We start from the raw sequence: 24155 nt of genomic DNA on the forward strand, positions 1-24155 counted from the left end.
TGGCGGCCGGCTGTTGCAGTGTTGCCCTCTCAGGCAACACTGAGTGACTGACTGAGCCTCACCGTCTTATATAAAGTTCAGACGGAACTTTGCACGTGTCATAGTGGAGCCCTCAGGATTCCAGAGCCAGCTTTCTGACATCATAATGGGGCCTCAGAGATAAAAGCCTGGGCCCAGGCAGTGTTGGTCAGTGCTGCTCAGCAGGCAGCACTGGACTGGACTGGATTACAGCTGATACAAGGTGTGAAGGAACAAGGGGTGGCTGTGGGCATGCACTTGCTGCCGCTGCCAGTGTTTATCTGCATGGCAGCAGGGCATTTGGGCGTTGCCAGGAAGGCGTTTTTATGTAGATTCCTCCTCTTTCAGCACTGCATTGTGGTGCAAGCAAAAGAAGCAAATCCTGTCTGGCTTCCTCTCCGGCCTTTATTCACCTCCCGTGTAGCTGTGAGTGTGTGAGCCTGCAGGGCCCCATGGAATTGCCTAGAAGTAGGCTGAATCGCTGCAAGGGCTGAACAGCAGTATCGGGCAGGCTCGGGCAACGCGCGGCCCGTTCGGGTTATCGCTTCTCGGCCTTTTGGCTAAGATCAAGTGTAGTATCTGTTCTTATCAGTTTAATATCTGATACGTCCCCTATCTGGGGACCATATATTAAATGGATTTTTAGAACAGGGAGATGGAAATAGAGCTTGCTCTGTCCACTCCACGCATTGACCTGGTATTGCAGTATTTCCAGGACCGGTGCACCCTTTCCTTATGTGTTGACTAAAAGCAGATTCCAAAAGTGTTTTTTGTCTTTGCTATTGTTTCTGTCTTTCTGAAGGGATCTCCCCTTTTAATCCCATTATTTCAACACCTGTTGGACAATGCATGAGTGATAATGAGCTCATTGATTAAATGCAATTAATGAATAGATTGCCACCTCTTGTTGTGTGTCGTCTGTGTTTCTGTGTTTCCGGCATTTCACATTGGAACACCTCATTCACCTTCCTTGTCTTCTCTCCACCCTCCCTTTTAGGTAAGTTAAAGAGCTGCACCTGAGCCAGCCACTGATTGATTGATTGATTGATTGATTGATTTATTGATTGATTGATGCAGCACAACAGTCAAATAGTGGAGTGGAGTAGGGGAACAGCAAACAGCCAATAAAGCAGCCCGCCCGCTCGCCTGCCCGCCACAATGGACCTACCTGTGTACACTAGATGGATGTGATGGAATGTACTGTCGTCCCTACATTTCAAGAAGAAGTAAGAATTGCAGTTGCAACAAAGCCTTGCTTGCCTACAAAGAGAGCAGCAATTTGGATTTGTTACTATGTTACCTAGAAGAATAACAAACTGTGCAAGGATGGAGGTTGTAGGAGCAAGGAGAAGTTGTCTGTAAAGTTGGTGGATGCCTATTTTCCATTTTGCAGTCCCTTGTCTCCCTCTTGTGGCCTCCTGGAGGCAACTAGCTGTGCAAAAAAAAGACAGCCTGGCGGCCGGCTGTTGCAGTGTTGCCCTCTCAGGCAACACTGAGTGACTGACTGAGCCTCACCGTCTTATATAAAGTTCAGACGGAACTTTGCACGTGTCATAGTGGAGCCCTCAGGATTCCAGAGCCAGCTTTCTGACATCATAATGGGGCCTCAGAGATAAAAGCCTGGGCCCAGGCAGTGTTGGTCAGTGCTGCTCAGCAGGCAGCACTGGACTGGACTGGATTACAGCTGATACAAGGTGTGAAGGAACAAGGGGTGGCTGTGGGCATGCACTTGCTGCCGCTGCCAGTGTTTATCTGCATGGCAGCAGGGCATTTGGGCGTTGCCAGGAAGGCGTTTTTATGTAGATTCCTCCTCTTTCAGCACTGCATTGTGGTGCAAGCAAAAGAAGCAAATCCTGTCTGGCTTCCTCTCCGGCCTTTATTCACCTCCCGTGTAGCTGTGAGTGTGTGAGCCTGCAGGGCCCCATGGAATTGCCTAGAAGTAGGCTGAATCGCTGCAAGGGCTGAACAGCAGTATCGGGCAGGCTCGGGCAACGCGCGGCCCGTTCGGGTTATCGCTTCTCGGCCTTTTGGCTAAGATCAAGTGTAGTATCTGTTCTTATCAGTTTAATATCTGATACGTCCCCTATCTGGGGACCATATATTAAATGGATTTTTAGAACAGGGAGATGGAAATAGAGCTTGCTCTGTCCACTCCACGCATTGACCTGGTATTGCAGTATTTCCAGGACCGGTGCACCCTTTCCTTATGTGTTGACTAAAAGCAGATTCCAAAAGTGTTTTTTGTCTTTGCTATTGTTTCTGTCTTTCTGAAGGGATCTCCCCTTTTAATCCCATTATTTCAACACCTGTTGGACAATGCATGAGTGATAATGAGCTCATTGATTAAATGCAATTAATGAATAGATTGCCACCTCTTGTTGTGTGTCGTCTGTGTTTCTGTGTTTCCGGCATTTCACATTGGAACACCTCATTCACCTTCCTTGTCTTCTCTCCGCCCTCCCTTTTAGGTAAGTTAAAGAGCTGCACCTGAGCCAGCCACTGATTGATTGATTGATTGATTGATTGATTGATTGATTGATTGATTGATTGATGCAGCACAACAGTCAAATAGTGGAGTGGAGTAGGGGAACAGCAAACAGCCAATAAAGCAGCCCGCCCGCTCGCCTGCCCGCCACAATGGACCTACCTGTGTACACTAGATGGATGTGATGGAATGTACTGTCGTCCCTACATTTCAAGAAGAAGTAAGAATTGCAGTTGCAACAAAGCCTTGCTTGCCTACAAAGAGAGCAGCAATTTGGATTTGTTACTATGTTACCTAGAAGAATAACAAACTGTGCAAGGATGGAGGTTGTAGGAGCAAGGAGAAGTTGTCTGTAAAGTTGGTGGATGCCTATTTTCCATTTTGCAGTCCCTTGTCTCCCTCTTGTGGCCTCCTGGAGGCAACTAGCTGTGCAAAAAAAAGACAGCCTGGCGGCCGGCTGTTGCAGTGTTGCCCTCTCAGGCAACACTGAGTGACTGACTGAGCCTCACCGTCTTATATAAAGTTCAGACGGAACTTTGCACGTGTCATAGTGGAGCCCTCAGGATTCCAGAGCCAGCTTTCTGACATCATAATGGGGCCTCAGAGATAAAAGCCTGGGCCCAGGCAGTGTTGGTCAGTGCTGCTCAGCAGGCAGCACTGGACTGGACTGGATTACAGCTGATACAAGGTGTGAAGGAACAAGGGGTGGCTGTGGGCATGCACTTGCTGCCGCTGCCAGTGTTTATCTGCATGGCAGCAGGGCATTTGGGCGTTGCCAGGAAGGCGTTTTTATGTTCCTCCTCTTTCAGCACTGCATTGTGGTGCAAGCAAAAGAAGCAAATCCTGTCTGGCTTCCTCTCCGGCCTTTATTCACCTCCCGTGTAGCTGTGAGTGTGTGAGCCTGCAGGGCCCCATGGAATTGCCTAGAAGTAGGCTGAATCGCTGCAAGGGCTGAACAGCAGTATCGGGCAGGCTCGGGCAACGCGCGGCCCGTTCGGGTTATCGCTTCTCGGCCTTTTGGCTAAGATCAAGTGTAGTATCTGTTCTTATCAGTTTAATATCTGATACGTCCCCTATCTGGGGACCATATATTAAATGGATTTTTAGAACAGGGAGATGGAAATAGAGCTTGCTCTGTCCACTCCACGCATTGACCTGGTATTGCAGTATTTCCAGGACCGGTGCACCCTTTCCTTATGTGTTGACTAAAAGCAGATTCCAAAAGTGTTTTTTGTCTTTGCTATTGTTTCTGTCTTTCTGAAGGGATCTCCCCTTTTAATCCCATTATTTCAACACCTGTTGGACAATGCATGAGTGATAATGAGCTCATTGATTAAATGCAATTAATGAATAGATTGCCACCTCTTGTTGTGTGTCGTCTGTGTTTCTGTGTTTCCGGCATTTCACATTGGAACACCTCATTCACCTTCCTTGTCTTCTCTCCGCCCTCCCTTTTAGGTAAGTTAAAGAGCTGCACCTGAGCCAGCCACTGATTGATTGATTGATTGATTGATTGATTGATTGATTGATTGATTGATTGATGCAGCACAACAGTCAAATAGTGGAGTGGAGTAGGGGAACAGCAAACAGCCAATAAAGCAGCCCGCCCGCTCGCCTGCCCGCCACAATGGACCTACCTGTGTACACTAGATGGATGTGATGGAATGTACTGTCGTCCCTACATTTCAAGAAGAAGTAAGAATTGCAGTTGCAACAAAGCCTTGCTTGCCTACAAAGAGAGCAGCAATTTGGATTTGTTACTATGTTACCTAGAAGAATAACAAACTGTGCAAGGATGGAGGTTGTAGGAGCAAGGAGAAGTTGTCTGTAAAGTTGGTGGATGCCTATTTTCCATTTTGCAGTCCCTTGTCTCCCTCTTGTGGCCTCCTGGAGGCAACTAGCTGTGCAAAAAAAAGACAGCCTGGCGGCCGGCTGTTGCAGTGTTGCCCTCTCAGGCAACACTGAGTGACTGACTGAGCCTCACCGTATTATATAAAGTTCAGACGGAACTTTGCACGTGTCATAGTGGAGCCCTCAGGATTCCAGAGCCAGCTTTCTGACATCATAATGGGGCCTCAGAGATAAAAGCCTGGGCCCAGGCAGTGTTGGTCAGTGCTGCTCAGCAGGCAGCACTGGACTGGACTGGATTACAGCTGATACAAGGTGTGAAGGAACAAGGGGTGGCTGTGGGCATGCACTTGCTGCCGCTGCCAGTGTTTATCTGCATGGCAGCAGGGCATTTGGGCGTTGCCAGGAAGGCGTTTTTATGTAGATTCCTCCTCTTTCAGCACTGCATTGTGGTGCAAGCAAAAGAAGCAAATCCTGTCTGGCTTCCTCTCCGGCCTTTATTCACCTCCCGTGTAGCTGTGAGTGTGTGAGCCTGCAGGGCCCCATGGAATTGCCTAGAAGTAGGCTGAATCGCTGCAAGGGCTGAACAGCAGTATCGGGCAGGCTCGGGCAACGCGCGGCCCGTTCGGGTTATCGCTTCTCGGCCTTTTGGCTAAGATCAAGTGTAGTATCTGTTCTTATCAGTTTAATATCTGATACGTCCCCTATCTGGGGACCATATATTAAATGGATTTTTAGAACAGGGAGATGGAAATAGAGCTTGCTCTGTCCACTCCACGCATTGACCTGGTATTGCAGTATTTCCAGGACCGGTGCACCCTTTCCTTATGTGTTGACTAAAAGCAGATTCCAAAAGTGTTTTTTGTCTTTGCTATTGTTTCTGTCTTTCTGAAGGGATCTCCCCTTTTAATCCCATTATTTCAACACCTGTTGGACAATGCATGAGTGATAATGAGCTCATTGATTAAATGCAATTAATGAATAGATTGCCACCTCTTGTTGTGTGTCGTCTGTGTTTCTGTGTTTCCGGCATTTCACATTGGAACACCTCATTCACCTTCCTTGTCTTCTCTCCGCCCTCCCTTTTAGGTAAGTTAAAGAGCTGCACCTGAGCCAGCCACTGATTGATTGATTGATTGATTGATTGATTGATTGATTGATTGATTGATTGATTGATTGCAGCACAACAGTCAAATAGTGGAGTGGAGTAGGGGAACAGCAAACAGCCAATAAAGCAGCCCGCCCGCTCGCCTGCCCGCCACAATGGACCTACCTGTGTACACTAGATGGATGTGATGGAATGTACTGTCGTCCCTACATTTCAAGAAGAAGTAAGAATTGCAGTTGCAACAAAGCCTTGCTTGCCTACAAAGAGAGCAGCAATTTGGATTTGTTACTATGTTACCTAGAAGAATAACAAACTGTGCAAGGATGGAGGTTGTAGGAGCAAGGAGAAGTTGTCTGTAAAGTTGGTGGATGCCTATTTTCCATTTTGCAGTCCCTTGTCTCCCTCTTGTGGCCTCCTGGAGGCAACTAGCTGTGCAAAAAAAAGACAGCCTGGCGGCCGGCTGTTGCAGTGTTGCCCTCTCAGGCAACACTGAGTGACTGACTGAGCCTCACCGTCTTATATAAAGTTCAGACGGAACTTTGCACGTGTCATAGTGGAGCCCTCAGGATTCCAGAGCCAGCTTTCTGACATCATAATGGGGCCTCAGAGATAAAAGCCTGGGCCCAGGCAGTGTTGGTCAGTGCTGCTCAGCAGGCAGCACTGGACTGGACTGGATTACAGCTGATACAAGGTGTGAAGGAACAAGGGGTGGCTGTGGGCATGCACTTGCTGCCGCTGCCAGTGTTTATCTGCATGGCAGCAGGGCATTTGGGCGTTGCCAGGAAGGCGTTTTTATGTAGATTCCTCCTCTTTCAGCACTGCATTGTGGTGCAAGCAAAAGAAGCAAATCCTGTCTGGCTTCCTCTCCGGCCTTTATTCACCTCCCGTGTAGCTGTGAGTGTGTGAGCCTGCAGGGCCCCATGGAATTGCCTAGAAGTAGGCTGAATCGCTGCAAGGGCTGAACAGCAGTATCGGGCAGGCTCGGGCAACGCGCGGCCCGTTCGGGTTATCGCTTCTCGGCCTTTTGGCTAAGATCAAGTGTAGTATCTGTTCTTATCAGTTTAATATCTGATACGTCCCCTATCTGGGGACCATATATTAAATGGATTTTTAGAACAGGGAGATGGAAATAGAGCTTGCTCTGTCCACTCCACGCATTGACCTGGTATTGCAGTATTTCCAGGACCGGTGCACCCTTTCCTTATGTGTTGACTAAAAGCAGATTCCAAAAGTGTTTTTTGTCTTTGCTATTGTTTCTGTCTTTCTGAAGGGATCTCCCCTTTTAATCCCATTATTTCAACACCTGTTGGACAATGCATGAGTGATAATGAGCTCATTGATTAAATGCAATTAATGAATAGATTGCCACCTCTTGTTGTGTGTCGTCTGTGTTTCTGTGTTTCCGGCATTTCACATTGGAACACCTCATTCACCTTCCTTGTCTTCTCTCCGCCCTCCCTTTTAGGTAAGTTAAAGAGCTGCACCTGAGCCAGCCACTGATTGATTGATTGATTGATTGATTGATTGATTGATTGATTGATTGATTGATTGATTGATTGATGCAGCACAACAGTCAAATAGTGGAGTGGAGTAGGGGAACAGCAAACAGCCAATAAAGCAGCCCGCCCGCTCGCCTGCCCGCCACAATGGACCTACCTGTGTACACTAGATGGATGTGATGGAATGTACTGTCGTCCCTACATTTCAAGAAGAAGTAAGAATTGCAGTTGCAACAAAGCCTTGCTTGCCTACAAAGAGAGCAGCAATTTGGATTTGTTACTATGTTACCTAGAAGAATAACAAACTGTGCAAGGATGGAGGTTGTAGGAGCAAGGAGAAGTTGTCTGTAAAGTTGGTGGATGCCTATTTTCCATTTTGCAGTCCCTTGTCTCCCTCTTGTGGCCTCCTGGAGGCAACTAGCTGTGCAAAAAAAAGACAGCCTGGCGGCCGGCTGTTGCAGTGTTGCCCTCTCAGGCAACACTGAGTGACTGACTGAGCCTCACCGTCTTATATAAAGTTCAGACGGAACTTTGCACGTGTCATAGTGGAGCCCTCAGGATTCCAGAGCCAGCTTTCTGACATCATAATGGGGCCTCAGAGATAAAAGCCTGGGCCCAGGCAGTGTTGGTCAGTGCTGCTCAGCAGGCAGCACTGGACTGGACTGGATTACAGCTGATACAAGGTGTGAAGGAACAAGGGGTGGCTGTGGGCATGCACTTGCTGCCGCTGCCAGTGTTTATCTGCATGGCAGCAGGGCATTTGGGCGTTGCCAGGAAGGCGTTTTTATGTAGATTCCTCCTCTTTCAGCACTGCATTGTGGTGCAAGCAAAAGAAGCAAATCCTGTCTGGCTTCCTCTCCGGCCTTTATTCACCTCCCGTGTAGCTGTGAGTGTGTGAGCCTGCAGGGCCCCATGGAATTGCCTAGAAGTAGGCTGAATCGCTGCAAGGGCTGAACAGCAGTATCGGGCAGGCTCGGGCAACGCGCGGCCCGTTCGGGTTATCGCTTCTCGGCCTTTTGGCTAAGATCAAGTGTAGTATCTGTTCTTATCAGTTTAATATCTGATACGTCCCCTATCTGGGGACCATATATTAAATGGATTTTTAGAACAGGGAGATGGAAATAGAGCTTGCTCTGTCCACTCCACGCATTGACCTGGTATTGCAGTATTTCCAGGACCGGTGCACCCTTTCCTTATGTGTTGACTAAAAGCAGATTCCAAAAGTGTTTTTTGTCTTTGCTATTGTTTCTGTCTTTCTGAAGGGATCTCCCCTTTTAATCCCATTATTTCAACACCTGTTGGACAATGCATGAGTGATAATGAGCTCATTGATTAAATGCAATTAATGAATAGATTGCCACCTCTTGTTGTGTGTCGTCTGTGTTTCTGTGTTTCCGGCATTTCACATTGGAACACCTCATTCACCTTCCTTGTCTTCTCTCCGCCCTCCCTTTTAGGTAAGTTAAAGAGCTGCACCTGAGCCAGCCACTGATTGATTGATTGATTGATTGATTGATTGATTGATTGATTGATGCAGCACAACAGTCAAATAGTGGAGTGGAGTAGGGGAACAGCAAACAGCCAATAAATGCAGCCCGCCCGCTCGCCTGCCCGCCACAATGGACCTACCTGTGTACACTAGATGGATGTGATGGAATGTACTGTCGTCCCTACATTTCAAGAAGAAGTAAGAATTGCAGTTGCAACAAAGCCTTGCTTGCCTACAAAGAGAGCAGCAATTTGGATTTGTTACTATGTTACCTAGAAGAATAACAAACTGTGCAAGGATGGAGGTTGTAGGAGCAAGGAGAAGTTGTCTGTAAAGTTGGTGGATGCCTATTTTCCATTTTGCAGTCCCTTGTCTCCCTCTTGTGGCCTCCTGGAGGCAACTAGCTGTGCAAAAAAAAGACAGCCTGGCGGCCGGCTGTTGCAGTGTTGCCCTCTCAGGCAACACTGAGTGACTGACTGAGCCTCACCGTCTTATATAAAGTTCAGACGGAACTTTGCACGTGTCATAGTGGAGCCCTCAGGATTCCAGAGCCAGCTTTCTGACATCATAATGGGGCCTCAGAGATAAAAGCCTGGGCCCAGGCAGTGTTGGTCAGTGCTGCTCAGCAGGCAGCACTGGACTGGACTGGATTACAGCTGATACAAGGTGTGAAGGAACAAGGGGTGGCTGTGGGCATGCACTTGCTGCCGCTGCCAGTGTTTATCTGCATGGCAGCAGGGCATTTGGGCGTTGCCAGGAAGGCGTTTTTATGTAGATTCCTCCTCTTTCAGCACTGCATTGTGGTGCAAGCAAAAGAAGCAAATCCTGTCTGGCTTCCTCTCCGGCCTTTATTCACCTCCCGTGTAGCTGTGGAGTGTGTGAGCCTGCAGGGCCCCATGGAATTGCCTAGAAGTAGGCTGAATCGCTGCAAGGGCTGAACAGCAGTATCGGGCAGGCTCGGGCAACGCGCGGCCCGTTCGGGTTATCGCTTCTCGGCCTTTTGGCTAAGATCAAGTGTAGTATCTGTTCTTATCAGTTTAATATCTGATACGTCCCCTATCTGGGGACCATATATTAAATGGATTTTTAGAACAGGAGATGGAAATAGAGCTTGCTCTGTCCACTCCACGCATTGACCTGGTATTGCAGTATTTCCAGGACCGGTGCACCCTTTCCTTATGTGTTGACTAAAAGCAGATTCAAAAGTGTTTTTTGTCTTTGCTATTGTTTCTGTCTTTCTGAAGGGATCTCCCTTTTAATCCCATTATTTCAACACCTGTTGGACAATGCATGAGTGCTAATGAGCTCATTGATTAAATGCAATTAATGAATAGATTGCCACCTCTTGTTGTGTGTCGTCTGTGTTTCTGTGTTTCCGGCATTTCACATTGGAACACCTCATTCACCTTCCTTGTTTCTCTCCGCCCTCCCTTTTAGGTAAGTTAAAGAGCTGCACCTGAGCCAGCCACTGATTGATTGATTGATTGATGATTGATTGATTGATTGATTGATTGATTGATTGATGCAGCACACCAGTCAAATAGTGGAGTGGAGTAGGGGAACAGCAAACAGCCAATAAAGCAGCCCGCCCGCTCGCCTGCCCGCCACAATGGACCTACCTGTGTACACTAGATGGATGTGATGGAATGTACTGTCGTCCCTACATTTCAAGAAGAAGTAAGAATTGCAGTTGCAACAAAGCCTTGCTTGCCTACAAAGAGAGCAGCAATTTGGATTTGTTACTATGTTACCTAGAAGAATAACAAACTGTGCAAGGATGGAGGTTGTAGGAGCAAGGAGAAGTTGTCTGTAAAGTTGGTGGATGCCTATTTTCCATTTTGCAGTCCCTTGTCTCCCTCTTGTGGCCTCCTGGAGGCAACTAGCTGTGCAAAAAAAAGACAGCCTGGCGGCCGGCTGTTGCAGTGTTGCCCTCTCAGGCAACACTGAGTGACTGACTGAGCCTCACCGTCTTATATAAAGTTCAGACGGAACTTTGCACGTGTCATAGTGGAGCCCTCAGGATTCCAGAGCCAGCTTTCTGACATCATAATGGGGCCTCAGAGATAAAAGCCTGGGCCCAGGCAGTGTTGGTCAGTGCTGCTCAGCAGGCAGCACTGGACTGGACTGGATTACAGCTGATACAAGGTGTGAAGGAACAAGGGGTGGCTGTGGGCATGCACTTGCTGCCGCTGCCAGTGTTTATCTGCATGGCAGCAGGGCATTTGGGCGTTGCCAGGAAGGCGTTTTTATGTAGATTCCTCCTCTTTCAGCACTGCATTGTGGTGCAAGCAAAAGAAGCAAATCCTGTCTGGCTTCCTCTCCGGCCTTTATTCACCTCCCGTGTAGCTGTGGGTGTGTGAGCCTGCAGGGCCCCATGGAATTGCCTAGAAGTAGGCTGAATCGCTGCAAGGGCTGAACAGCAGTATCGGGCAGGCTCGGGCAACGCGCGGCCCGTTCGGGTTATCGCTTCTCGGCCTTTTGGCTAAGATCAAGTGTAGTATCTGTTCTTATCAGTTTAATATCTGATACGTCCCCTATCTGGGGACCATATATTAAATGGATTTTTAGAACAGGGAGATGGAAATAGAGCTTGCTCTGTCCACTCCACGCATTGACCTGGTATTGCAGTATTTCCAGGACCGGTGCACCCTTTCCTTATGTGTTGACTAAAAGCAGATTCCAAAAGTGTTTTTTGTCTTTGCTATTGTTTCTGTCTTTCTGAAGGGATCTCCCCTTTTAATCCCATTATTTCAACACCTGTTGGACAATGCATGAGTGATAATGAGCTCATTGATTAAATGCAATTAATGAATAGATTGCCACCTCTTGTTGTGTGTCGTCTGTGTTTCTGTGTTTCCGGCATTTCACATTGGAACACCTCATTCACCTTCCTTGTCTTCTCTCCGCCCTCCCTTTTAGGTAAGTTAAAGAGCTGCACCTGAGCCAGCCACTGATTGATTGATTGATTGATTGATTGATTGATTGATTGATTGATTGATTGATTGATTGATTGATGCAGCACAACAGTCAAATAGTGGAGTGGAGTAGGGGAACAGCAAACAGCCAATAAAGCAGCCCGCCCGCTCGCCTGCCCGCCACAATGGACCTACCTGTGTACACTAGATGGATGTGATGGAATGTACTGTCGTCCCTACATTTCAAGAAGAAGTAAGAATTGCAGTTGCAACAAAGCCTTGCTTGCCTACAAAGAGAGCAGCAATTTGGATTTGTTACTATGTTACCTAGAAGAATAACAAACTGTGCAAGGATGGAGGTTGTAGGAGCAAGGAGAAGTTGTCTGTAAAGTTGGTGGATGCCTATTTTCCATTTTGCAGTCCCTTGTCTCCCTCTTGTGGCCTCCTGGAGGCAACTAGCTGTGCAAAAAAAAGACAGCCTGGCGGCCGGCTGTTGCAGTGTTGCCCTCTCAGGCAACACTGAGTGACTGACTGAGCCTCACCGTCTTATATAAAGTTCAGACGGAACTTTGCACGTGTCATAGTGGAGCCCTCAGGATTCCAGAGCCAGCTTTCTGACATCATAATGGGGCCTCAGAGATAAAAGCCTGGGCCCAGGCAGTGTTGGTCAGTGCTGCTCAGCAGGCAGCACTGGACTGGACTGGATTACAGCTGATACAAGGTGTGAAGGAACAAGGGGTGGCTGTGGGCATGCACTTGCTGCCGCTGCCAGTGTTTATCTGCATGGCAGCAGGGCATTTGGGCGTTGCCAGGAAGGCGTTTTTATGTAGATTCCTCCTCTTTCAGCACTGCATTGTGGTGCAAGCAAAAGAAGCAAATCCTGTCTGGCTTCCTCTCCGGCCTTTATTCACCTCCCGTGTAGCTGTGAGTGTGTGAGCCTGCAGGGCCCCATGGAATTGCCTAGAAGTAGGCTGAATCGCTGCAAGGGCTGAACAGCAGTATCGGGCAGGCTCGGGCAACGCGCGGCCCGTTCGGGTTATCGCTTCTCGGCCTTTTGGCTAAGATCAAGTGTAGTATCTGTTCTTATCAGTTTAATATCTGATACGTCCCCTATCTGGGGACCATATATTAAATGGATTTTTAGAACAGGGAGATGGAAATAGAGCTTGCTCTGTCCACTCCACGCATTGACCTGGTATTGCAGTATTTCCAGGACCGGTGCACCCTTTCCTTATGTGTTGACTAAAAGCAGATTCCAAAAGTGTTTTTTGTCTTTGCTATTGTTTCTGTCTTTCTGAAGGGATCTCCCCTTTTAATCCCATTATTTCAACACCTGTTGGACAATGCATGAGTGATAATGAGCTCATTGATTAAATGCAATTAATGAATAGATTGCCACCTCTTGTTGTGTGTCGTCTGTGTTTCTGTGTTTCCGGCATTTCACATTGGAACACCTCATTCACCTTCCTTGTCTTCTCTCCGCCCTCCCTTTTAGGTAAGTTAAAGAGCTGCACCTGAGCCAGCCACTGATTGATTGATTGATTGATTGATTGATTGATTGATTGATTGATTGATTGATTGATGCAGCACAACAGTCAAATAGTGGAGTGGAGTAGGGGAACAGCAAACAGCCAATAAAGCAGCCCGCCCGCTCGCCTGCCCGCCACAATGGACCTACCTGTGTACACTAGATGGATGTGATGGAATGTACTGTCGTCCCTACATTTCAAGAAGAAGTAAGAATTGCAGTTGCAACAAAGCCTTGCTTGCCTACAAAGAGAGCAGCAATTTGGATTTGTTACTATGTTACCTAGAAGAATAACAAACTGTGCAAGGATGGAGGTTGTAGGAGCAAGGAGAAGTTGTCTGTAAAGTTGGTGGATGCCTATTTTCCATTTTGCAGTCCCTTGTCTCCCTCTTGTGGCCTCCTGGAGGCAACTAGCTGTGCAAAAAAAAGACAGCCTGGCGGCCGGCTGTTGCAGTGTTGCCCTCTCAGGCAACACTAGCCTCACCGTCTTATATAAAGTTCAGACGGAACTTTGCACGTGTCATAGTGGAGCCCTCAGGATTCCAGAGCCAGCTTTCTGACATCATAATGGGGCCTCAGAGATAAAAGCCTGGGCCCAGGCAGTGTTGGTCAGTGCTGCTCAGCAGGCAGCACTGGACTGGACTGGATTACAGCTGATACAAGGTGTGAAGGAACAAGGGGTGGCTGTGGGCATGCACTTGCTGCCGCTGCCAGTGTTTATCTGCATGGCAGCAGGGCATTTGGGCGTTGCCAGGAAGGCGTTTTTATGTAGATTCCTCCTCTTTCAGCACTGCATTGTGGTGCAAGCAAAAGAAGCAAATCCTGTCTGGCTTCCTCTCCGGCCTTTATTCACCTCCCGTGTAGCTGTGAGTGTGTGAGCCTGCAGGGCCCCATGGAATTGCCTAGAAGTAGGCTGAATCGCTGCAAGGGCTGAACAGCAGTATCGGGCAGGCTCGGGCAACGCGCGGCCCGTTCGGGTTATCGCTTCTCGGCCTTTTGGCTAAGATCAAGTGTAGTATCTGTTCTTATCAGTTTAATATCTGATACGTCCCCTATCTGGGGACCATATATTAAATGGATTTTTAGAACAGGGAGATGGAAATAGAGCTTGCTCTGTCCACTCCACGCATTGACCTGGTATTGCAGTATTTCCAGGACCGGTGCACCCTTTCCTTATGTGTTGACTAAAAGCAGATTCCAAAAGTGTTTTTTGTCTTTGCTATTGTTTCTGTCTTTCTGAAGGGATCTCCCCTTTTAATCCCATTATTTCAACACCTGTTGGACAATGCATGAGTGATAATGAGCTCATTGATTAAATGCAATTAATGAATAGATTGCCACCTCTTGTTGTGTGTCGTCTGTGTTTCTGTGTTTCCGGCATTTCACATTGGAACACCTCATTCACCTTCCTTGTCTTCTCTCCGCCCTCCCTTTTAGGTAAGTTAAAGAGCTGCACCTGAGCCAGCCACTGATTGATTGATTGATTGATTGATTGATTGATTGATTGATTGATTGATTGATTGATTGATTGATGCAGCACAACAGTCAAATAGTGGAGTGGAGTAGGGGAACAGCAAACAGCCAATAAAGCAGCCCGCCCGCTCGCCTGCCCGCCACAATGGACCTACCTGTGTACACTAGATGGATGTGATGGAATGTACTGTCGTCCCTACATTTCAAGAAGAAGTAAGAATTGCAGTTGCAACAAAGCCTTGCTTGCCTACAAAGAGAGCAGCAATTTGGATTTGTTACTATGTTACCTAGAAGAATAACAAACTGTGCAAGGATGGAGGTTGTAGGAGCAAGGAGAAGTTGTCTGTAAAGTTGGTGGATGCCTATTTTCCATTTTGCAGTCCCTTGTCTCCCTCTTGTGGCCTCCTTGAGGCAACTAGCTGTGCAAAAAAAAGACAGCCTGGCGGCCGGCTGTTGCAGTGTTGCCCTCTCAGGCAACACTGAGTGACTGACTGAGCCTCACCGTCTTATATAAAGTTCAGACGGAACTTTGCACGTGTCATAGTGGAGCCCTCAGGATTCCAGAGCCAGCTTTCTGACATCATAATGGGGCCTCAGAGATAAAAGCCTGGGCCCAGGCAGTGTTGGTCAGTGCTGCTCAGCAGGCAGCACTGGACTGGACTGGATTACAGCTGATACAAGGTGTGAAGGAACAAGGGGTGGCTGTGGGCATGCACTTGCTGCCGCTGCCAGTGTTTATCTGCATGGCAGCAGGGCATTTGGGCGTTGCCAGGAAGGCGTTTTTATGTAGATTCCTCCTCTTTCAGCACTGCATTGTGGTGCAAGCAAAAGAAGCAAATCCTGTCTGGCTTCCTCTCCGGCCTTTATTCACCTCCCGTGTAGCTGTGAGTGTGTGAGCCTGCAGGGCCCCATGGAATTGCCTAGAAGTAGGCTGAATCGCTGCAAGGGCTGAACAGCAGTATCGGGCAGGCTCGGGCAACGCGCGGCCCGTTCGGGTTATCGCTTCTCGGCCTTTTGGCTAAGATCAAGTGTAGTATCTGTTCTTATCAGTTTAATATCTGATACGTCCCCTATCTGGGGACCATATATTAAATGGATTTTTAGAACAGGGAGATGGAAATAGAGCTTGCTCTGTCCACTCCACGCATTGACCTGGTATTGCAGTATTTCCAGGACCGGTGCACCCTTTCCTTATGTGTTGACTAAAAGCAGATTCCAAAAGTGTTTTTTGTCTTTGCTATTGTTTCTGTCTTTCTGAAGGGATCTCCCCTTTTAATCCCATTATTTCAACACCTGTTGGACAATGCATGAGTGATAATGAGCTCATTGATTAAATGCAATTAATGAATAGATTGCCACCTCTTGTTGTGTGTCGTCTGTGTTTCTGTGTTTCCGGCATTTCACATTGGAACACCTCATTCACCTTCCTTGTCTTCTCTCCGCCCTCCCTTTTAGGTAAGTTAAAGAGCTGCACCTGAGCCAGCCACTTGATTGATTGATTGATTGATTGATTGATTGATTGATTGATTGATGCAGCACAACAGTCAAATAGTGGAGTGGAGTAGGGGAACAGCAAACAGCCAATAAAGCAGCCCGCCCGCTCGCCTGCCCGCCACAATGGACCTACCTGTGTACACTAGATGGATGTGATGGAATGTACTGTCGTCCCTACATTTCAAGAAGAAGTAAGAATTGCAGTTGCAACAAAGCCTTGCTTGCCTACAAAGAGAGCAGCAATTTGGATTTGTTACTATGTTACCTAGAAGAATAACAAACTGTGCAAGGATGGAGGTTGTAGGAGCAAGGAGAAGTTGTCTGTAAAGTTGGTGGATGCCTATTTTCCATTTTGCAGTCCCTTGTCTCCCTCTTGTGGCCTCCTGGAGGCAACTAGCTGTGCAAAAAAAAGACAGCCTGGCGGCCGGCTGTTGCAGTGTTGCCCTCTCAGGCAACACTGAGTGACTGACTGAGCCTCACCGTCTTATATAAAGTTCAGACGGAACTTTGCACGTGTCATAGTGGAGCCCTCAGGATTCCAGAGCCAGCTTTCTGACATCATAATGGGGCCTCAGAGATAAAAGCCTGGGCCCAGGCAGTGTTGGTCAGTGCTGCTCAGCAGGCAGCACTGGACTGGACTGGATTACAGCTGATACAAGGTGTGAAGGAACAAGGGGTGGCTGTGGGCATGCACTTGCTGCCGCTGCCAGTGTTTATCTGCATGGCAGCAGGGCATTTGGGCGTTGCCAGGAAGGCGTTTTTATGTAGATTCCTCCTCTTTCAGCACTGCATTGTGGTGCAAGCAAAAGAAGCAAATCCTGTCTGGCTTCCTCTCCGGCCTTTATTCACCTCCCGTGTAGCTGTGAGTGTGTGAGCCTGCAGGGCCCCATGGAATTGCCTAGAAGTAGGCTGAATCGCTGCAAGGGCTGAACAGCAGTATCGGGCAGGCTCGGGCAACGCGCGGCCCGTTCGGGTTATCGCTTCTCGGCCTTTTGGCTAAGATCAAGTGTAGTATCTGTTCTTATCAGTTTAATATCTGATACGTCCCCTATCTGGGGACCATATATTAAATGGATTTTTAGAACAGGGAGATGGAAATAGAGCTTGCTCTGTCCACTCCACGCATTGACCTGGTATTGCAGTATTTCCAGGACCGGTGCACCCTTTCCTTATGTGTTGACTAAAAGCAGATTCCAAAAGTGTTTTTTGTCTTTGCTATTGTTTCTGTCTTTCTGAAGGGATCTCCCCTTTTAATCCCATTATTTCAACACCTGTTGGACAATGCATGAGTGATAATGAGCTCATTGATTAAATGCAATTAATGAATAGATTGCCACCTCTTGTTGTGTGTCGTCTGTGTTTCTGTGTTTCCGGCATTTCACATTGGAACACCTCATTCACCTTCCTTGTCTTCTCTCCGCCCTCCCTTTTAGGTAAGTTAAAGAGCTGCACCTGAGCCAGCCACTTGATTGATTGATTGATTGATTGATTGATTGATTGATTGATTGATGCAGCACAACAGTCAAATAGTGGAGTGGAGTAGGGGAACAGCAAACAGCCAATAAAGCAGCCCGCCCGCTCGCCTGCCCGCCACAATGGACCTACCTGTGTACACTAGATGGATGTGATGGAATGTACTGTCGTCCCTACATTTCAAGAAGAAGTAAGAATTGCAGTTGCAACAAAGCCTTGCTTGCCTACAAAGAGAGCAGCAATTTGGATTTGTTACTATGTTACCTAGAAGAATAACAAACTGTGCAAGGATGGAGGTTGTAGGAGCAAGGAGAAGTTGTCTGTAAAGTTGGTGGATGCCTATTTTCCATTTTGCAGTCCCTTGTCTCCCTCTTGTGGCCTCCTGGAGGCAACTAGCTGTGCAAAAAGAAGACAGCCTGGCGGCCGGCTGTTGCAGTGTTGCCCTCTCAGGCAACACTGAGTGACTGACTGAGCCTCACCGTCTTATATAAAGTTCAGACGGAACTTTGCACGTGTCATAGTGGAGCCCTCAGGATTCCAGAGCCAGCTTTCTGACATCATAATGGGGCCTCAGAGATAAAAGCCTGGGCCCAGGCAGTGTTGGTCAGTGCTGCTCAGCAGGCAGCACTGGACTGGACTGGATTACAGCTGATACAAGGTGTGAAGGAACAAGGGGTGGCTGTGGGCATGCACTTGCTGCCGCTGCCAGTGTTTATCTGCATGGCAGCAGGGCATTTGGGCGTTGCCAGGAAGGCGTTTTTATGTAGATTCCTCCTCTTTCAGCACTGCATTGTGGTGCAAGCAAAAGAAGCAAATCCTGTCTGGCTTCCTCTCCGGCCTTTATTCACCTCCCGTGTAGCTGTGAGTGTGTGAGCCTGCAGGGCCCCATGGAATTGCCTAGAAGTAGGCTGAATCGCTGCAAGGGCTGAACAGCAGTATCGGGCAGGCTCGGGCAACGCGCGGCCCGTTCGGGTTATCGCTTCTCGGCCTTTTGGCTAAGATCAAGTGTAGTATCTGTTCTTATCAGTTTAATATCTGATACGTCCCCTATCTGGGGACCATATATTAAATGGATTTTTAGAACAGGGAGATGGAAATAGAGCTTGCTCTGTCCACTCCACGCATTGACCTGGTATTGCAGTATTTCCAGGACCGGTGCACCCTTTCCTTATGTGTTGACTAAAAGCAGATTCCAAAAGTGTTTTTTGTCTTTGCTATTGTTTCTGTCTTTCTGAAGGGATCTCCCCTTTTAATCCCATTATTTCAACACCTGTTGGACAATGCATGAGTGATAATGAGCTCATTGATTAAATGCAATTAATGAATAGATTGCCACCTCTTGTTGTGTGTCGTCTGTGTTTCTGTGTTTCCGGCATTTCACATTGGAACACCTCATTCACCTTCCTTGTCTTCTCTCCGCCCTCCCTTTTAGGTAAGTTAAAGAGCTGCACCTGAGCCAGCCACTGATTGATTGATTGATTGATTGATTGATTGATTGATTGATTGATTGATTGATTGATGCAGCACAACAGTCAAATAGTGGAGTGGAGTAGGGGAACAGCAAACAGCCAATAAAGCAGCCCGCCCGCTCGCCTGCCCGCCACAATGGACCTACCTGTGTACACTAGATGGATGTGATGGAATGTACTGTCGTCCCTACATTTCAAGAAGAAGTAAGAATTGCAGTTGCAACAAAGCCTTGCTTGCCTACAAAGAGAGCAGCAATTTGGATTTGTTACTATGTTACCTAGAAGAATAACAAACTGTGCAAGGATGGAGGTTGTAGGAGCAAGGAGAAGTTGTCTGTAAAGTTGGTGGATGCCTATTTTCCATTTTGCAGTCCCTTGTCTCCCTCTTGTGGCCTCCTGGAGGCAACTAGCTGTGCAAAAAAAAGACAGCCTGGCGGCCGGCTGTTGCAGTGTTGCCCTCTCAGGCAACACTGAGTGACTGACTGAGCCTCACCGTCTTATATAAAGTTCAGACGGAACTTTGCACGTGTCATAGTGGAGCCCTCAGGATTCCAGAGCCAGCTTTCTGACATCATAATGGGGCCTCAGAGATAAAAGCCTGGGCCCAGGCAGTGTTGGTCAGTGCTGCTCAGCAGGCAGCACTGGACTGGACTGGATTACAGCTGATACAAGGTGTGAAGGAACAAGGGGTGGCTGTGGGCATGCACTTGCTGCCGCTGCCAGTGTTTATCTGCATGGCAGCAGGGCATTTGGGCGTTGCCAGGAAGGCGTTTTTATGTAGATTCCTCCTCTTTCAGCACTGCATTGTGGTGCAAGCAAAAGAAGCAAATCCTGTCTGGCTTCCTCTCCGGCCTTTATTCACCTCCCGTGTAGCTGTGAGTGTGTGAGCCTGCAGGGCCCCATGGAATTGCCTAGAAGTAGGCTGAATCGCTGCAAGGGCTGAACAGCAGTATCGGGCAGGCTCGGGCAACGCGCGGCCCGTTCGGGTTATCGCTTCTCGGCCTTTTGGCTAAGATCAAGTGTAGTATCTGTTCTTATCAGTTTAATATCTGATACGTCCCCTATCTGGGGACCATATATTAAATGGATTTTTAGAACAGGGAGATGGAAATAGAGCTTGCTCTGTCCACTCCACGCATTGACCTGGTATTGCAGTATTTCCAGGACCGGTGCACCCTTTCCTTATGTGTTGACTAAAAGCAGATTCCAAAAGTGTTTTTTGTCTTTGCTATTGTTTCTGTCTTTCTGAAGGGATCTCCCCTTTTAATCCCATTATTTCAACACCTGTTGGACAATGCATGAGTGATAATGAGCTCATTGATTAAATGCAATTAATGAATAGATTGCCACCTCTTGTTGTGTGTCGTCTGTGTTTCTGTGTTTCCGGCATTTCACATTGGAACACCTCATTCACCTTCCTTGTCTTCTCTCCGCCCTCCCTTTTAGGTAAGTTAAAGAGCTGCACCTGAGCCAGCCACTGATTGATTGATTGATTGATTGATTGATTGATTGATTGATTGATTGATTGATGCAGCACAACAGTCAAATAGTGGAGTGGAGTAGGGGAACAGCAAACAGCCAATAAAGCAGCCCGCCCGCTCGCCTGCCCGCCACAATGGACCTACCTGTGTACACTAGATGGATGTGATGGAATGTACTGTCGTCCCTACATTTCAAGAAGAAGTAAGAATTGCAGTTGCAACAAAGCCTTGCTTGCCTACAAAGAGAGCAGCAATTTGGATTTGTTACTATGTTACCTAGAAGAATAACAAACTGTGCAAGGATGGAGGTTGTAGGAGCAAGGAGAAGTTGTCTGTAAAGTTGGTGGATGCCTATTTTCCATTTTGCAGTCCCTTGTCTCCCTCTTGTGGCCTCCTGGAGGCAACTAGCTGTGCAAAAAAAAGACAGCCTGGCGGCCGGCTGTTGCAGTGTTGCCCTCTCAGGCAACACTGAGTGACTGACTGAGCCTCACCGTCTTATATAAAGTTTCAGACGGAACTTTGCACGTGTCATAGTGGAGCCCTCAGGATTCCAGAGCCAGCTTTCTGACATCATAATGGGGCCTCAGAGATAAAAGCCTGGGCCCAGGCAGTGTTGGTCAGTGCTGCTCAGCAGGCAGCACTGGACTGGACTGGATTACAGCTGATACAAGGTGTGAAGGAACAAGGGGTGGCTGTGGGCATGCACTTGCTGCCGCTGCCAGTGTTTATCTGCATGGCAGCAGGGCATTTGGGCGTTGCCAGGAAGGCGTTTTTATGTAGATTCCTCCTCTTTCAGCACTGCATTGTGGTGCAAGCAAAAGAAGCAAATCCTGTCTGGCTTCCTCTCCGGCCTTTATTCACCTCCCGTGTAGCTGTGAGTGTGTGAGCCTGCAGGGCCCCATGGAATTGCCTAGAAGTAGGCTGAATCGCTGCAAGGGCTGAACAGCAGTATCGGGCAGGCTCGGGCAACGCGCGGCCCGTTCGGGTTATCGCTTCTCGGCCTTTTGGCTAAGATCAAGTGTAGTATCTGTTCTTATCAGTTTAATATCTGATACGTCCCCTATCTGGGGACCATATATTAAATGGATTTTTAGAACAGGGAGATGGAAATAGAGCTTGCTCTGTCCACTCCACGCATTGACCTGGTATTGCAGTATTTCCAGGACCGGTGCACCCTTTCCTTATGTGTTGACTAAAAGCAGATTCCAAAAGTGTTTTTTGTCTTTGCTATTGTTTCTGTCTTTCTGAAGGGATCTCCCCTTTTAATCCCATTATTTCAACACCTGTTGGACAATGCATGAGTGATAATGAGCTCATTGATTAAATGCAATTAATGAATAGATTGCCACCTCTTGTTGTGTGTCGTCTGTGTTTCTGTGTTTCCGGCATTTCACATTGGAACACCTCATTCACCTTCCTTGTCTTCTCTCCGCCCTCCCTTTTAGGTAAGTTAAAGAGCTGCACCTGAGCCAGCCACTGATTGATTGATTGATTGATTGATTGATTGATTGATTGATTGATTGATTGATTGATTGATGCAGCACAACAGTCAAATAGTGGAGTGGAGTAGGGGAACAGCAAACAGCCAATAAAGCAGCCCGCCCGCTCGCCTGCCCGCCACAATGGACCTACCTGTGTACACTAGATGGATGTGATGGAATGTACTGTCGTCCCTACATTTCAAGAAGAAGTAAGAATTGCAGTTGCAACAAAGCCTTGCTTGCCTACAAAGAGAGCAGCAATTTGGATTTGTTACTATGTTACCTAGAAGAATAACAAACTGTGCAAGGATGGAGGTTGTAGGAGCAAGGAGAAGTTGTCTGTAAAGTTGGTGGATGCCTATTTTCCATTTTGCAGTCCCTTGTCTCCCTCTTGTGGCCTCCTGGAGGCAACTAGCTGTGCAAAAAAAAGACAGCCTGGCGGCCGGCTGTTGCAGTGTTGCCCTCTCAGGCAACACTGAGTGACTGACTGAGCCTCACCGTCTTATATAAAGTTCAGACGGAACTTTGCACGTGTCATAGTGGAGCCCTCAGGATTCCAGAGCCAGCTTTCTGACATCATAATGGGGCCTCAGAGATAAAAGCCTGGGCCCAGGCAGTGTTGGTCAGTGCTGCTCAGCAGGCAGCACTGGACTGGACTGGATTACAGCTGATACAAGGTGTGAAGGAACAAGGGGTGGCTGTGGGCATGCACTTGCTGCCGCTGCCAGTGTTTATCTGCATGGCAGCAGGGCATTTGGGCGTTGCCAGGAAGGCGTTTTTATGTAGATTCCTCCTCTTTCAGCACTGCATTGTGGTGCAAGCAAAAGAAGCAAATCCTGTCTGGCTTCCTCTCCGGCCTTTATTCACCTCCCGTGTAGCTGTGAGTGTGTGAGCCTGCAGGGCCCCATGGAATTGCCTAGAAGTAGGCTGAATCGCTGCAAGGGCTGAACAGCAGTATCGGGCAGGCTCGGGCAACGCGCGGCCCGTTCGGGTTATCGCTTCTCGGCCTTTTGGCTAAGATCAAGGTATCTGTTCTTATCAGTTTAATATCTGATACGTCCCCTATCTGGGGACCATATATTAAATGGATTTTTAGAACAGGGAGATGGAAATAGAGCTTGCTCTGTCCACTCCACGCATTGACCTGGTATTGCAGTATTTCCAGGACCGGTGCACCCTTTCCTTATGTGTTGACTAAAAGCAGATTCCAAAAGTGTTTTTTGTCTTTGCTATTGTTTCTGTCTTTCTGAAGGGATCTCCCCTTTTAATCCCATTATTTCAACACCTGTTGGACAATGCATGAGTGATAATGAGCTCATTGATTAAATGCAATTAATGAATAGATTGCCACCTCTTGTTGTGTGTCGTCTGTGTTTCTGTGTTTCCGGCATTTCACATTGGAACACCTCATTCACCTTCCTTGTCTTCTCTCCGCCCTCCCTTTTAGGTAAGTTAAAGAGCTGCACCTGAGCCAGCCACTGATTGATTGATTGATTGATTGATTGATTGATTGATTGATTGATTGATTGATTGCAGCACAACAGTCAAATAGTGGAGTGGAGTAGGGGAACAGCAAACAGCCAATAAAGCAGCCCGCCCGCTCGCCTGCCCGCCACAATGGACCTACCTGTGTACACTAGATGGATGTGATGGAATGTACTGTCGTCCCTACATTTCAAGAAGAAGTAAGAATTGCAGTTGCAACAAAGCCTTGCTTGCCTACAAAGAGAGCAGCAATTTGGATTTGTTACTATGTTACCTAGAAGAATAACAAACTGTGCAAGGATGGAGGTTGTAGGAGCAAGGAGAAGTTGTCTGTAAAGTTGGTGGATGCCTATTTTCCATTTTGCAGTCCCTTGTCTCCCTCTTGTGGCCTCCTGGAGGCAACTAGCTGTGCAAAAAAAAGACAGCCTGGCGGCCGGCTGTTGCAGTGTTGCCCTCTCAGGCAACACTGAGTGACTGACTGAGCCTCACCGTCTTATATAAAGTTCAGACGGAACTTTGCACGTGTCATAGTGGAGCCCTCAGGATTCCAGAGCCAGCTTTCTGACATCATAATGGGGCCTCAGAGATAAAAGCCTGGGCCCAGGCAGTGTTGGTCAGCTCAGCAGGCAGCACTGGACTGGACTGGATTACAGCTGATACAAGGTGTGAAGGAACAAGGGGTGGCTGTGGGCATGCACTTGCTGCCGCTGCCAGTGTTTATCTGCATGGCAGCAGGGCATTTGGGCGTTGCCAGGAAGGCGTTTTTATGTAGATTCCTCCTCTTTCAGCACTGCATTGTGGTGCAAGCAAAAGAAGCAAATCCTGTCTGGCTTCCTCTCCGGCCTTTATTCACCTCCCGTGTAGCTGTGAGTGTGTGAGCCTGCAGGGCCCCATGGAATTGCCTAGAAG

General features: G+C 47.9%; 16 non-coding genes across 16 annotated transcripts; all 16 read left to right on the forward strand.

Annotated features, from left to right (window-relative positions):
* The first annotated feature begins 558 nt into the window (after window positions 1-558).
* Window positions 559-749, forward strand: LOC142696395 (U2 spliceosomal RNA). Its single transcript, XR_012864297.1, has one exon. It is a non-coding gene; the product is annotated as a U2 spliceosomal RNA (small nuclear RNA).
* A 1280-nt stretch (window positions 750-2029) lies between these two features.
* Window positions 2030-2220, forward strand: LOC142696396 (U2 spliceosomal RNA). Its single transcript, XR_012864298.1, has one exon. It is a non-coding gene; the product is annotated as a U2 spliceosomal RNA (small nuclear RNA).
* A 1284-nt stretch (window positions 2221-3504) lies between these two features.
* On the forward strand, window positions 3505-3695 carry LOC142696397 (U2 spliceosomal RNA). The gene has a single exon (XR_012864299.1). It is a non-coding gene; the product is annotated as a U2 spliceosomal RNA (small nuclear RNA).
* A 1288-nt stretch (window positions 3696-4983) lies between these two features.
* Window positions 4984-5174, forward strand: LOC142696400 (U2 spliceosomal RNA). The gene has a single exon (XR_012864301.1). It is a non-coding gene; the product is annotated as a U2 spliceosomal RNA (small nuclear RNA).
* A 1293-nt stretch (window positions 5175-6467) lies between these two features.
* LOC142696401 (U2 spliceosomal RNA) lies at window positions 6468-6658 on the forward strand. The gene has a single exon (XR_012864302.1). It is a non-coding gene; the product is annotated as a U2 spliceosomal RNA (small nuclear RNA).
* A 1300-nt stretch (window positions 6659-7958) lies between these two features.
* On the forward strand, window positions 7959-8149 carry LOC142696402 (U2 spliceosomal RNA). The gene has a single exon (XR_012864303.1). It is a non-coding gene; the product is annotated as a U2 spliceosomal RNA (small nuclear RNA).
* A 1282-nt stretch (window positions 8150-9431) lies between these two features.
* On the forward strand, window positions 9432-9621 carry LOC142696469 (U2 spliceosomal RNA). The gene has a single exon (XR_012864364.1). It is a non-coding gene; the product is annotated as a U2 spliceosomal RNA (small nuclear RNA).
* A 1288-nt stretch (window positions 9622-10909) lies between these two features.
* Window positions 10910-11100, forward strand: LOC142696403 (U2 spliceosomal RNA). The gene has a single exon (XR_012864304.1). It is a non-coding gene; the product is annotated as a U2 spliceosomal RNA (small nuclear RNA).
* Window positions 11101-12400: 1300 nt separating this feature from the next.
* Window positions 12401-12591, forward strand: LOC142696404 (U2 spliceosomal RNA). Its single transcript, XR_012864305.1, has one exon. It is a non-coding gene; the product is annotated as a U2 spliceosomal RNA (small nuclear RNA).
* A 1279-nt stretch (window positions 12592-13870) lies between these two features.
* Window positions 13871-14061, forward strand: LOC142696405 (U2 spliceosomal RNA). The gene has a single exon (XR_012864306.1). It is a non-coding gene; the product is annotated as a U2 spliceosomal RNA (small nuclear RNA).
* A 1300-nt stretch (window positions 14062-15361) lies between these two features.
* Window positions 15362-15552, forward strand: LOC142696406 (U2 spliceosomal RNA). Its single transcript, XR_012864307.1, has one exon. It is a non-coding gene; the product is annotated as a U2 spliceosomal RNA (small nuclear RNA).
* A 1281-nt stretch (window positions 15553-16833) lies between these two features.
* On the forward strand, window positions 16834-17024 carry LOC142696407 (U2 spliceosomal RNA). The gene has a single exon (XR_012864308.1). It is a non-coding gene; the product is annotated as a U2 spliceosomal RNA (small nuclear RNA).
* Window positions 17025-18305: 1281 nt separating this feature from the next.
* Window positions 18306-18496, forward strand: LOC142696408 (U2 spliceosomal RNA). The gene has a single exon (XR_012864309.1). It is a non-coding gene; the product is annotated as a U2 spliceosomal RNA (small nuclear RNA).
* Window positions 18497-19788: 1292 nt separating this feature from the next.
* Window positions 19789-19979, forward strand: LOC142696409 (U2 spliceosomal RNA). Its single transcript, XR_012864310.1, has one exon. It is a non-coding gene; the product is annotated as a U2 spliceosomal RNA (small nuclear RNA).
* Window positions 19980-21268: 1289 nt separating this feature from the next.
* LOC142696412 (U2 spliceosomal RNA) lies at window positions 21269-21459 on the forward strand. The gene has a single exon (XR_012864312.1). It is a non-coding gene; the product is annotated as a U2 spliceosomal RNA (small nuclear RNA).
* Window positions 21460-22755: 1296 nt separating this feature from the next.
* Window positions 22756-22942, forward strand: LOC142696473 (U2 spliceosomal RNA). Its single transcript, XR_012864368.1, has one exon. It is a non-coding gene; the product is annotated as a U2 spliceosomal RNA (small nuclear RNA).
* Window positions 22943-24155: the final 1213 nt, after the last annotated feature.

This window comes from Rhinoderma darwinii, assembly GCF_050947455.1.
Source record: "Rhinoderma darwinii isolate aRhiDar2 chromosome 5 unlocalized genomic scaffold, aRhiDar2.hap1 SUPER_5_unloc_6, whole genome shotgun sequence".
Lineage (NCBI taxonomy): Eukaryota > Metazoa > Chordata > Amphibia > Anura > Rhinodermatidae > Rhinoderma > Rhinoderma darwinii.